The 13,549-nt window shown below is 37.0% G+C and overlaps 1 protein-coding gene across 2 annotated transcripts in view; it reads right to left on the bottom strand.

The window, feature by feature from the left end:
• The window catches only part of BMPR1A (bone morphogenetic protein receptor type 1A), a 140,141-nt gene that overhangs the window by 56,916 nt on the left and 69,676 nt on the right, over nucleotides 1-13,549 (bottom strand). For both annotated transcript variants that reach the window (XM_032311940.1, XM_032311939.1), the window contains exon 2: nucleotides 7,092-7,206. The gene's annotated coding sequence lies outside the window, so the exon portion shown is untranslated. The remainder of the gene's footprint in view (nucleotides 1-7,091; nucleotides 7,207-13,549) is intronic.

Below are 13,549 nucleotides of genomic sequence, written 5' to 3'. Positions count from 1 at the left end.
GGAGCCATGGTAAAGGGAGGAAGGCTTTACACAGGCCCAACAGCATGGGCTCCTCCTTATGAAGGTGACCTAATTACTGCCATTCCAGATGCAGGTTTGTCTTCCTTGCCCATGTATACCTTATGCCAGCACCATCATCCCAGGGCTTACAGATTAGCACATGAGGAATATCAATTATGGCCTCAGAACCAGCTACAGTAGTAGGGACTATAGCTTGTTCCACTAACCCTCCTGTTTCGGAGATTTCTTTTAGCAGTTATAACCAGCCCCCAATTTGAAGCAGACCGAGTAGACTTACTGGAACATGAGGCAATCTGAGTAACAAAAGGGGCAGGCAAACCCCTGTGGTGCTATCCTCTCAGCCTGCCAGCCACCTCAGCACAGCTACAGTGGACAGTTCTCTGCACTGCCCGACAACATCTGACACCAAGTGTAAGCCAAGACGCTGCTGTTTTGCTCCTCAGGGTTTTCTCCAAACCTAAAGAAGACTGCCCAGCAGTAAGTAGACACAGCCACATAAATGCTAGCATTAAAGCTCCAGGAGCAGGCTTCAATGAACAGAAGATGAAAGTCAGTGGATAAATGTCCCAGCCCCCTGTCCTTTGGTGGGACAATACTAAGGTGCATTCAGAGGGTTCCCAGAAGGACTGAACCCCAGTTGCCCTTAGTGATAACTAGCTCCTTAACACACTATATGTAACCTCCCTCACTTGTCCCATTCCCTCTGTGTCTTTGGATCAGCTTGCAAATAAACCGCCCAGTCCTTTTCTCAGGTTCTACTTTCAAAGGAGCCCAGACTAAGAAGCGGTGCGGTCAGGACTCAAACTAAAACCACTGGCTCCATTGCCTGTGCTTGAACGAGAGCATGCTGCCTCTTTATAAAGTAGCAGGAACATGGTGTAGTACGCTGTGGTGCACTAAAGGTAAAAAGCAATGAACATGTAAGTATATACACAGCAACAGGGAGATTTTAACTTTCTAGTGCTGAACAAAAGAGTGGAAAATTGGGGCAGACCATATGTAGCAAAACCTAACTAAGTCAATTAAATACATATATATGCACACACCAATAACACTATACATTCATTCAAGGACATAAAGCAAACAAATTAGAGTGGTTTCCTAGAGCAGGAGAAGAAAAAGAGGCAATCAAGAAGAAAGGAAATGAAATAAATCATTTGAGGGATTTTAATAAAGAACAAAATAATTTTGCTGCCATAAACAAAAGACGTGATTAACTCAAGTTTCTGAATCACAGTCTGAGTGTACTGTCACAGTATTAAATAGAAAAGTCGGTATTACTTGGTATTATGAACTGGAGGTTCTCAAAGTAAATATACAACTGTGAACATATTTTTAAAATTCAACTGTTACGATCTGAAATGATTCCGAATACTACCTGCAGCACCCATTCCACGCTTCAGGAAACACTGCTGTCACTATTCTGGGATAAGGGGCTCTTTTAAAAAATATATACATATAAATGTAATAAAGTACAAATATTAATTACTTTGAGAGCTTAACTAGATTGACTTTAAAGAGAAAACCTGATAATAATTCAATCACAAAGCTTTCCTCAATAATGTAACATCTTCCAGTTACACAATGTATAATTACAAAACAGTGACTACTTAATTTTCAGTATGAAATGTTGGAATATTTCTAACTATTTCAAAATCCTAAATCAGTCATCAATTAAGGGTTGAAAAGAACTTTAATAAAAGCATCATGATTAGTTAGTTTTATATCATGAGGTAACTAAGAACCTCACTATAAGATATTTCTCTAAGGACATTACCATACTAATGCTTATCTGTTAACTTGAAACTTGAATTCTGCTTCATGAATTTCTTCATAGATCCCAATTCACTGAGCAGTAATTCCATTAAAACAAGATACCATCCTTCAGTAAAAGTGTCAGAATTATACTTAAAGAAATAGTTTCGGCTCAGGTCATGATCCCAGGATTCTGGGATCAAGCCCCACATCGGGCTCTCTGCTCTGCGGGGAGCCTGCTTCTCTTCCTCTCTCTCTCTGCCTGCCTCTCTGCCTACATGTGATCTCTGTCAAATAAGTAAATAAAATCTTTAAAAAAATATTTTAAACATTCTTTTACTAAATAGTACACAGTATTTAAAACTACAACAAAAGAGATGGGGCACCTGGGTGGCTCAGTCATTGGGCATCTGCCTTCAGCTCAGGTCATGATGTCAGGTTCCTAGGGTCAAGTCCTGCATTGGGCTCCTTGCTCGGCAGGAAGGCTGCTTCTCCCTCTCCCACTCCCCCTGCTTATGTTCCCTCTCTCACTCTCTCTCTCTCTGTGTCAAATAAATAAATAAAATATTTAAAATAAATAAATAAATAAAACTATAGCGAAAGAGATAAATATGAACAAAACAATATTTCTTTTTCTCCCCCAAAGATTTTATTTATTTGACACAGAGAGAAAGAGAGAGGGAGGGAGAGCAAGTTTAAGCAGGGAGGAAGAGCAGAGGGAAAGGGAGAACCAGACTCTGCTGAGCAAGGTGTCCAAGCCAACACTGGGCTTGATCCCAGGTCCCCAGGATCACGATCTGAGCCAAAGGCAGCCGTTTAACAACTGTGCCACCCAGGCACCCCAGAACAGTATTTCTTTCTTTAAAAACTGATCTTTTAAAAAAAAGGCAATTACTTTTTAAAAATTACTTTAAAAAGTAAGAATAAAAAGGCAATACTTTGCTTTTTTCATAACATCTCCCTTACAATATGCTAAGGTTTGAAAAATAATGTACAAAAATATTTCTTGCACACAAATAGATGAAGAAACCAGTAAGATAGTAGAACTTTAATTTTAATGTTTCTTTAAACTTAGATCCAACCAGATTTGAAAAATTACTTAAGTTTGCTATTGACACCGCCCAACATTATCTGTACTATCCAGACAGAATGCATAGACATCATCACCTCTTTCCAACATCCAGTCAGAAATTACTATTCCTTCTTCCTTGACAGTATCTATTATACATGGTTTTTCTTTTCCATTTCCACTGCTACTACTGGGATTAAATTCTGATTACTTCAAACCTAACAGCTCCTACAACCTTCTGGGCTCCCTGACTCCTCATTCCATTTCTCTAATGATATACATTCACAAATCAATGCTAGCACAATTTCCATAAAGTAAAATTTTATGTCACACTTCCTACCTTCTCTAAGACCTCTACTATATTCTTAGGGAAATACTCATTTTCGATCAATCAGCTTCTCCAGAAATACCTTTGAATTCTTTCTTTACCTACCCAAATTCTACTCATCTTCCAAAACCTCAAATAATCCCTCCTATGTTTTGTGTATACTTCTCAATGCTATAGAACCCTGATTAAGAAGTAATGATTTACTCTTCTGGCATTTATCACTTTTACCTGGCAGTGCTGGTTATCATTACTCATATTACTTACACACATACCTTATAGATACAACTAGAAACAGAGGACTGGGACCACGTTCTTTGTTTTCTGATTTCTCCTTTGTGACTTGCCGTTACATAGTTTAACAAGGACCAAAATAAGTAATACCCTACAGAACAAAAGTAAGTGCTCTGGGGCCTTACGCTAGAAAGGAACATTTCTTAGAGTCAAAAGAAATATAGATTGGGGGGTGCCTGGGTGGCTCAGTCAGTTAAGTGACCGGTTCTTGATATTGGTTCAGGTCATGATCTCAGGGTTGTGAGATCAATCCCTGTATCAGGCTCCACACTGAGCATGGAGACTGCTTAAGATTCTCTCTCCCCCCTCTCCCTCTGCCCCTACCCATTCCCTTCACCTCCAGCACTCATCGCATGCACTCACTTGCTCTTAAAAATACATCTATAATATTTATATATTATTAAATATTAAATATTTTTAAAAATATTTTTATTAATTTTTTAAAAATTTCAAATATTTAAAATTTTAAAAAATAAATAAAAAGCTTAAATAAAATTTAAAATGTTTTATTAAAATTTTTTTTAAGATTTTATTTATTTATTTGACAGAGAGAGATCACAGTAGACAGAGAGGCAGGCAGAGAGAGAGAGAGGGAAGCAGGCTCCCTGCTGAGCAGAGAGCCCGATGCGGGACTCAATCCCAGGACCCTGAGATCATGACCTGAGCCGAAGGCAGCGGCTTAACCCACTGCGCCATCCAGGCGCCCCTGTTTTATTAAATTTTTAATCAAATTTTTATTTTGGGTATTTTAATATTTTAATAAATACTATAAAATGACATTTACATATTTTATATAGATATACAGATATTGATCAGAAAGGACCTCAGGAATTGGCACTTGAGGTGGGTCTTTAAAAGTTGACAGGCCTTCCACAAGAAAGAAAAGTGGAAAAAGCATGTCAGGAGAAAATAATATGAACAGAGCAGAGAGAAATACAAGGCAATTTCAAATTACAGGCAGAGGGGTATCATACATACATGCAGGGGTACAGAAGAAGAAAATTAAACATCTGCTAAATAACCAATGTTTACAGGTTTTTATAATTTCAGGTTAAGGTCATCCCTACCTTAATCAAGGACCCCATTATTTCTCGCTTGAAACAATTAGGAGCATCCTACTTGTCTCTGCTTTAGGGATCTGTCTCCCCCTTCCAAACTATCATCCATATCACTGCCAGATTAATTTTAAAGATTTTATTTATTTATTTAAGAGAGCCAGACAGAGATAGTGAGAGAGAGCAAGAGCAGGGAGGTGAGGGAGAAGCAGGCTGAGCTGGGAGCCATCACGGGGCTCGATCTCAGGACCCTGGGACCATGACCTGAGCCAAAAGCAGACGCTTAACCAACTGAGCCACCAGGCGCCCCTATCAGATTAATTTTAACAGAACACAATTACGATCCTGAAATGCCTCTGTTAAAATTTTTTAGTGACTGCCAGCTATTAACAAAATAAAGCCTGAACTCCCTACCATAGCATTTAGAGTTCTTCACAATGAAGATCTCTTCCCGCCTTGTCCCTTGAAGCCTCTCTCATATCCTGAATTCAAGCCATACAATGATTTCTCCTGTCTTTTGTAGAGTAGATACATCTCAAGCTTCCCTTCCTTATGTTGGGTTCTGTGCACACAATTCTCTCACCTCCCAAATTCCACCCAGCTATCTTTCACTCATCTTTCAAGACGCTACTCAAGTATCATTTCCTATGTGAAGCCTCCCTGACAATACTCTCTAACAGTACTGAAGCTCTTCTAGGTGTTGCCAAACACACTTTTCCAATTTCATATGGCACTTTTCCAACTGCACTTGAATCAGCTGTTTGCATACTCACCTCTAAGCAGACTACCTCAAGAGCAAAGCAAGGAACCCATTTCACCAAACATTTTATGTCCTCAGTGCCTAACAGAGTACCTGGCATAGTAGGTATTTATTAAGTGTTTAAAGGGAGAAGGAAATGAGTGGATCCAGGCAAAAGTTATTATTCACTTAAAGCTATACTCTTCAGAGTCTTTACCACTAAAGTAGTTTGTCCTTACTTCGACAGACCAAAAAAGAGTCCCTGACAGTACATACAGAATTATCTTTCAGAAGATTTCAGCTGGCAATAACATGGAGAGGGAAATGGAACAAAAATAGGCACAAAGCTGGGAGAGTCAGGCAATATTTCAGGAGAAATGTTAACAGAAAGGCCTAACCTAGGGTGCTGATGGGGGCACTGGAAAAGAGAGGATGGAAACATTCATGGCACATTACAGAGGTCAAGGGATGGTACTGGATCTCTGATTGAGGGCAGGAAGGAAAAAGCGAGGAATGAGATTCAGCTCTGAGACTCTGAACGTGGGTGACAGAAAGAGAGAGGTCCAGTAACAGGTGTGGGAACCCTGGTGTGAAGCAAGCAGCTGGAAATATGGGACTGAAAGTCAGAGAGAGGGTCACAACTGAGATGTAAGGTTGAGAGAGATCACTTTAGAGGTGACTGTTGAAATGAGATTAGGAAAAACATAAAGAAAAAGATAAAAGCTTGTGGATGTTGTTACTTAAGAGTAGCAGGAGGGAAAAGAAAGAAATTATGAAGGAGTAATTAAAGAAGTAGAACTAGAAGAACACAGGGGCACAGAAACAGAGAACTGCAAAAAAGGGAAAATGACAACTACTACAGTGATCAAAGAGTATCGAGCCTAATAAGAGACAATTAAAAAATCGTAAGTATTTTTCAAAAGAGCAAAGACACCAGTGGGGCAGGGTGAGAAAAAAAAATGGAGTGCAAGCTCAGGAAACAGCAGCAGGGAGCAAAGCCAACTACTCCAGGAGGAGAAAGTACAGACTGCTTCACAGTGTATGTCCTAGTCATTTTTCTATAATAGAGATCCCTGAATAATTCAAACCTTTTACCTGATAATCTGAGTCTGCAAATGGACTGAAAATAATGAACCTGACTTCCCCAAACATATGGTCTTAGAATGGCTTCTTCTCCCCTATCCTTGGTGTTACTGCAGTTCCTGCTTCTTTAAATAATTTCAATCTCCAAAGAACTATATTTTAAGACATTTTTATTCTTAAGTCTATAATGTGTGAAAGTTTCAAAATAATATAAATATCCATTTTTAATACAATCCACCATTCTGAACTCTGCTTGGTCATCTTTAGAGAGAATAAATATATCTCTATATATCACCTAATGCTCATTTTCTATAATTAGAGTGAAGGAAGTGATATCAGTAATAAGTACCTTTTATTCCTGAAGAGGTTCAACATTTATAAGAAGAGAAAAATATATTAGATCTACTTATGAACTCATAAGGAGTCATTAGAGAAACTAAAGAAGCTAAAATAAAGTTGTAGCAATAATACAAACAGAAGGACTATTTTCAATTTTTTTCTTCCTTCCAAGATTTTATTTACATTCATGTCAGTTAACATAAAGTGTGGTACTGGTTTCAGGAGTAGAATCTGGTGATTCATCACTTACACACAAAGCCCAGTTGCTCACCCCAACATGTGCTCTTCTTCTTCATGCCCATCTCCCATTTAGCCCATCCACCCTCCCACCTTCCCAGACTATTTTCAATTGTTAACAAATGAAAATTGTATATATTATTCTAGTTATTTTCTTAAAAGTCTTCTTCTTACCTCAGAGATGTGGCTAGATAAAACTGTACTTCCAGTTTTCTCCAAACTGCTTTGACCTATGCTTCCATCTCATGAATTCCAAGACAGTATTAAACTGATGCATATTTTCATAAATCTGTTAAAAAAAAAAAAAGGAACTAACTTAGACTAAAAGAAACATGCAAAAGCAATACTGAACATTTGTCAGGTGTAAAATTATACATTTTCAATGTAAAGTCAATGAAAATTCTAAAGTATTTTAATATGTCACTTTACCATTTTCCCAACCTCTACCCAAAGAAGTTTCCCATTTTGCTTATTTTCAACTTCACAAATGTAACAATAGCTCTGTGGAAAAAATTACTTGCATGTAAAATTTCTATATTGGCTTGAAAAAACATGAACAGCTAGAAGCAGCACTAAAATTTACAATTCTACGATATTCAAATTCATGCTTAGGCAAAAATATATTTGGCCACCCACTGAATATCCCTATTTTCACTTTTTATCACAAAATCTCAGTAAGCAGTTTTAATTTCAGTCAACCTTCCACCTAGAATATTAAGGACTGGAGGGGTCAGGAATTAATGGCACTGCATGGTCTAAACTCAGGGGATAGGTTACAACTATGTTACCACTGACATTTAGTTCCCCTGCTTTAAAACACAGAGTTCAAAAATATAAAAGAGGGAAACAATAAAAAAATTTTAATTTAAAAAGGCATGTTGTTTACTTAGAGATTTAAAAAATAATTTTATTGAATCTATTTTTAACTGAAACTTCAAATAGCAAAGTATTGTTTCATAGTCTTAAAAAGGAAAAATTTTAAGTTGTATGAACACTACCTATGTCCCACTGCAAGGTCAAAATGCCTTTGTCTTCAAGTCCATTTAGAAGTATCACTTGTGTCACACTGAGGTTTAGTAGTCTTGGCAATAATGACTGAATTAATGTAAACTGGGGCAATCTGAAACGGTCTAGCATATCAGATAGCAGTCTTTCTTAAAGACAAGAGTCTCCACTCAGCAGACAGGCTGCCATAGGACCATGCTAAATCTTTCATGGTCCAACTAAAGACAGACTGACCCTGAAAGCAATTAGTAATGCTTTGTCTGCACTTAGGAGCCTTAAATAGTCTTCTCAATGCACCAGTTACCCACAACTTAACTGGTCTGTAACATTTTTCAGGGTACTCACAGGACTATAAAACTCTTAGACCATCACTCAGAGAAATAAGGGCAGGAATGGAGATACGGTGTTTAGTGATTTTTTCCCTGAGTTGTTCACAGTCTTAAAACATTTCCCTTTTATAATCAAAAAATAAATGCATTGTGTTTTCATGTTAGAAATGACAAATATCTTCCTCCAAAGTCACTCTTTGCCAATAACACTATTCTTCCCTAACAGTATATGTGAAGAAAAGAGGGAAGGCAATCACTATATTAAAGAAAGTTCAGATTAACCCATCCTCATAAAGGTTAAAGGAATCCATCAAAAGACCGTGTTTAAAAAAATATGGCCTGGGGCACTTGGGTGGCTCAGTCGTTGAGCCTCTGCCTTCGGCTCTGGTCATGATCCTGGGGTCCTAGAATCGAGCTCCACACAGGGCTCCCTGCATGGCAGGGAAGCCTGCTTTTCCCTCTCCCACTCCCCCTGCTTGTGTTCCCTCTCTCGCTGTGTCTCCCTCTGTCAAATAAATAAATAAATCTCTCTCTCTCTCTCTCTCTATATATATATATATACACACACATACATGGATTCTAATTCTACCAATTATTTCTAATGGATCAGATAAAATTAACATGTAAACCATCTAGCCATTGTTTATCCATGGACTACTTATTACAACAATAAGAACATGTGTTAACAACTACAAAGATCTAGTCAAAACTGAACACTAAACAAGTATAATAATATTTTTATCAAAGATCTTGTGTCTAAAACTTTCAAGCCCATTAGTTCTAGAAAACACATTAAGGAAAAGGTAATTCTTTTAATAATACATTGGGTCTTCTTAACAAGAGAATAAGTGAAAAAAAATCAAACCTTTCTAGATATATTCTAGTATTTTATAATTGAGCTAACATCAGAATTTTCTTAAAGTTCATAAATATTTGTAAACAAACCTGAAAAGTGCATTTTAGTCCCACATTATCTTTACAAAATATCTTTATTTGCCATCAAAATGTACAATCCTTCTTGGTTTTCAAAATTAGTGAAGTCATTATTTAAACCACCAAGGTACTTAAAAGCTCATTAACTATACAGAACCCATCAGTGACAAATATCAACTGTGGATATTTCAGTTATCTCTCACTCTGAGGTGCTGGAATACCCCCATTCACTTCTATATTAGTAAGATTGGCTTTATAGAAAAGAACAATGTACATATGATTTGATAAATATGCTAGTCTAAGACAAAACTTAAGATTACTTTTGAGTTTGTTCCAGATGTCAAAAAGTAGTCATTCCCTAGTAGTCACAAACTCAGCAATACTGACTGCATACTTTTTCTTTGCACCATTCCAAATACTGTCCTCCTCAACTGCATTTCTCCTCCCTAAGCACACACAAGAAGTACCACAAATACCATACAAATATTGCTGTTAACACTATCACTGCATTCATATAATGCTTTTAAAAAATCAGAATCAAACTACAGAATACTTCACAAAACATCCCAGCTGGGCTCTTACACTAAAGGCATTACTGTTAAAACTTTTGGTACATTAAACTGGAAAATTCAAACATCATGCTTCAGAAAACGATAACACAGTTTTAGCTGTAAGTAATTCAAGCGAACAGTGTAATTTAGGCTTATCATGCACTTCTATAATAAAGCAGGTAACCAGAGAACACAGAAACGGAGGGTCAACTTATGGACGGGTTATGTTCTAAAAGACCACTTATAAATTGAATGTAAGCTTGATTTTGAAACTTAAGATGCCTTTCTCATAAAATCAAAGACATAAGCAACAATATTAAACCGGTGATACAAATGAATTACAGTACACAATTCTCATCACAGCACTCGGATGCTTACACATATTTCCATACCAAACTTCAAATTTTTATTCACTGTTGTAATCCCAGAATCTAGCATAGCCGATGACATAGAGAAGGATTTCAACAAATACTGGCAATCTCAAGTACTGAACAGCAACAACTCAATGATATGAGAAACTGGCTTGTCTAGAAAACTTACCTATCTTAATTATATCAGACAACCAAAAGACAAAGGGAAAAAGCTTCTTCCAAAAGAGATAGGTGAAAAAGATTCTTAACATCAGGGTGAGAAGACTCTGATTAAGCCAGTTGTGGCAATTTCCATTCTTCCTGCCAATCAGTAGTTTTGCTATAAGCATCTGATGCAATTCAAGCCAGTAAGACGAGAGAGTAAGTTTGCTAGAAAACTAAGCACTGGGAAAAGTGTTTCTGGGAAAGGTTTTATGCCTAATTTAAAAAAAAGACATCTAGGTGAAAACATCCTCCCCATCACCTTTTTTCCCAGGGAACTCTGGGTTTGAATGTGTCAAGTAGCATGATGGCAGCCATCAGAACCATGAGAAGGTGACAGCCTAGAAGGACAACCCAACAGATTTAGAATGGCGGCATTAAGACAGAAAGAATCTGGGTCTTTGATGCTGTTGTTAGGCTTGAATAAATCCTAAAATGATATCATTACATTGGACCTTTTTATTAAATTACATTAAATCCTTTTATTGTTTAACCAGTTTTCAATTACCAAAAGTAACCCAGCGAATACTGTGATTCAGAAACCAATACACCATTTGCTTCCATAAATTCAAATGTTATATTTATACAATAAAATAATAACTCACCTAAATTTTTTTTTAAAGATTTTATTTATTTATTTGACAGAGAGAGATCACAAGTAGATGGAGAGGCAGGTAGAGAGAGAGAGAGAGAGAGAGGGAAGCAGGCTCCCTGCCGAGCAGAGAGCCCGATGCGGGACTCGATCCCAGGACCCCGAGATCATGACCTGAGCCGAAGGCAGCGGCTTAACCCACTGAGCCACCCAGGCGCCCTATAACTCACCTAAATTTATATCACAATCCAGATGCTTCTTTTGAACTAGATACATATTTTCAAAATACTAAATATTAGAAGAAATCAATCAATCAACATACCCAAATCAAACAATCAAAATACGGAATGGCACAGAGACAGAAAATAGATTAATGGTTGTCTGGGACTGGGCATGGAGGGTGGGAATGGAGAAAGACATCAAAATGATGATCCACAAAAGGAAAAAGGAGGTAAATTAGAATTCATCAAAATTAAAAATATCCTTCTGCAAAAGGCCATGTTAAAAAGATGAAAAGACAAGACACACAATGTGAGACAATGTTTGCCAGCCATACATGTGACAAAGGACCCAACTACAATATACCAAATCTCAAAATTAAAAGTTAAAAAAAAAAAAAAATCACCAAGAAATTGGGCAAAAGAATATGAAAAGAGATTTCACTGAAGAAGATATCTGGATGGCAAATCAGTATATGTAAAGCTTAACAACACTAGCCATCAGGGAAATGCAAATTAAGACCCCACTGAGATACCACTGCACACCTACTGGAACAACTAAAATAAAAAACAGTGACAATACTAAATGCTCACAATATGAAGAAAGTGCAGCTTTCAGACATTGTTGGTGAGAACGTAAAATGGCACAGCCACTTTGGAAAATAGTTTGGAAGTTTCTTTTAAAAAATGAAATACACACTGACATGTAACCAAACACGCTTGGGGATGCAAAGAAATAAACATGAATATTAGCAGCAGTTTTATTTTTAATCGCCCAAAACTGGGGAAAACAAAACGTCCTTCAAAAGGTGAATGGTTAAACAAACTGTCGTGCAACCACACAACAAAATTCTACTCAGCAATAAAAAAAGATAAACTAGTGACACACAAAACAACTTGGGTGAATCTCAAAGGATTAGGCTGAGTGCAAAAAGGTCACATACTATATGATTCCACTTATAAAACACTCTCAAAATGACAAAAATCATACAGATGATGGAGGACACGTGTATGTGCAGCACAAGGGAGACCTTTGTGTGACAGGATCTATGTCTTGATGCTGAGCTGGTTAAACAAAATCTAAATGTATGTTTAAATGGCACAGCGCTATACATATAAAATGAACCAATGTCAGTTTCTGTTTGGACACTACATCAAGTAGCATTAAGTAACCACTGGAGGAAGGTGAAGGGTGTAAGGGACCTCTCCTTACTATTTTTGCAACTTCCTATGAATCTATAATTACTTTTAAGTAATTAAAAAATTTTTAAACCCTATTTCCTAAAAATGTTTTACCTATGCTTTAAATTAGATTTTGAATAACAAAGCAATGGTTCAGAGGACTCAAGATACATTTTTTCTTTTAAATCAGCTAGGGAACTTCAATTCTGCAGTGGTTTCAAGTATCCTAAGGAAATGGGGAGCCTCCATAACAGAAGTCTAAAGAAACCAATAGTTCCTAAGCCAAATTCCGGGTCTTCAGTTCTCTGTATCCCTCACCCTCTGGGTCTGGGAAGCAGTGACTACTATGACATGAGTGTCATCTGTTCTGAAAGTAATAAGCACAGCAAGTCTGACACAGCCACCTGCATCAGGATGAACCCCAAATAATCATCTATCCATATATTCTTTTCAATTTATCTTTCCTGAAAAGAAGTATGAAAACCACTTCTTTACCACTTTAATTTTCTCTCCAACTTATTAGACAATTTACCCAGTAATCAAAGACATTTAAATTACTCAATACATCTTCCACTTTCCAAGTAAACCTAATTCAGTCAGTGGAGAAATATGTATCACCCGTTTATTTCCTATAAAATGATAAAAAAAAATTATCAACAGAACATTTATTTTATTAGCTGATAGGTAAAGTACCCTGGGGCAAGTTCCTCTGGATAGTTTCACTATGTTGCATAAAGAAGAAAACTTCTACTCTCAGGAATTATCAGGAATTGATTTTATTTATTTTTTTAAGTAGTCTCCATGCTCAGCATGGAGCCCTCTATGAGGCTGAACTCACTGAGATCAAGACCTGAGCTGAGACCAAGAATCCACCCCACCTGAATGAACCACCCAGGCATTCCAGGAATTGATGTTAGATTGCTAAAAGTTCACCAATTTCTCTAAAAACATGCATTGTTTCTACTTCTCAGTGAAGTGTAAATACTATTTAGAATTAACATTATGAACACCAATTACAGAGTTATGCTACAATACAGTGAAATCATCAGGGACTAATTAATACATAGTGCTATTTGTCCCATTTCTAAATGGTCCCAGAAGAGTGCTGGGTTTATTTATTTGTGCACTTGCTTGCTTGTTTTAAATTTTAGCTTGCATCCCTATTTTTAAGTTTCTCCCTCAGCTAACAGCTATCTAAAATGCACATTTGCTAACATAGTACTAGCCCCCTCTATCCACTTCTCTTTTCT

This window comes from Mustela erminea, chromosome 14, assembly GCF_009829155.1.
Source record: "Mustela erminea isolate mMusErm1 chromosome 14, mMusErm1.Pri, whole genome shotgun sequence".
Lineage (NCBI taxonomy): Eukaryota > Metazoa > Chordata > Mammalia > Carnivora > Mustelidae > Mustela > Mustela erminea.
The sequence above is the reverse complement of the archived record's forward strand: the minus strand, read 5'-3'. Positions and strand labels throughout refer to the sequence as shown.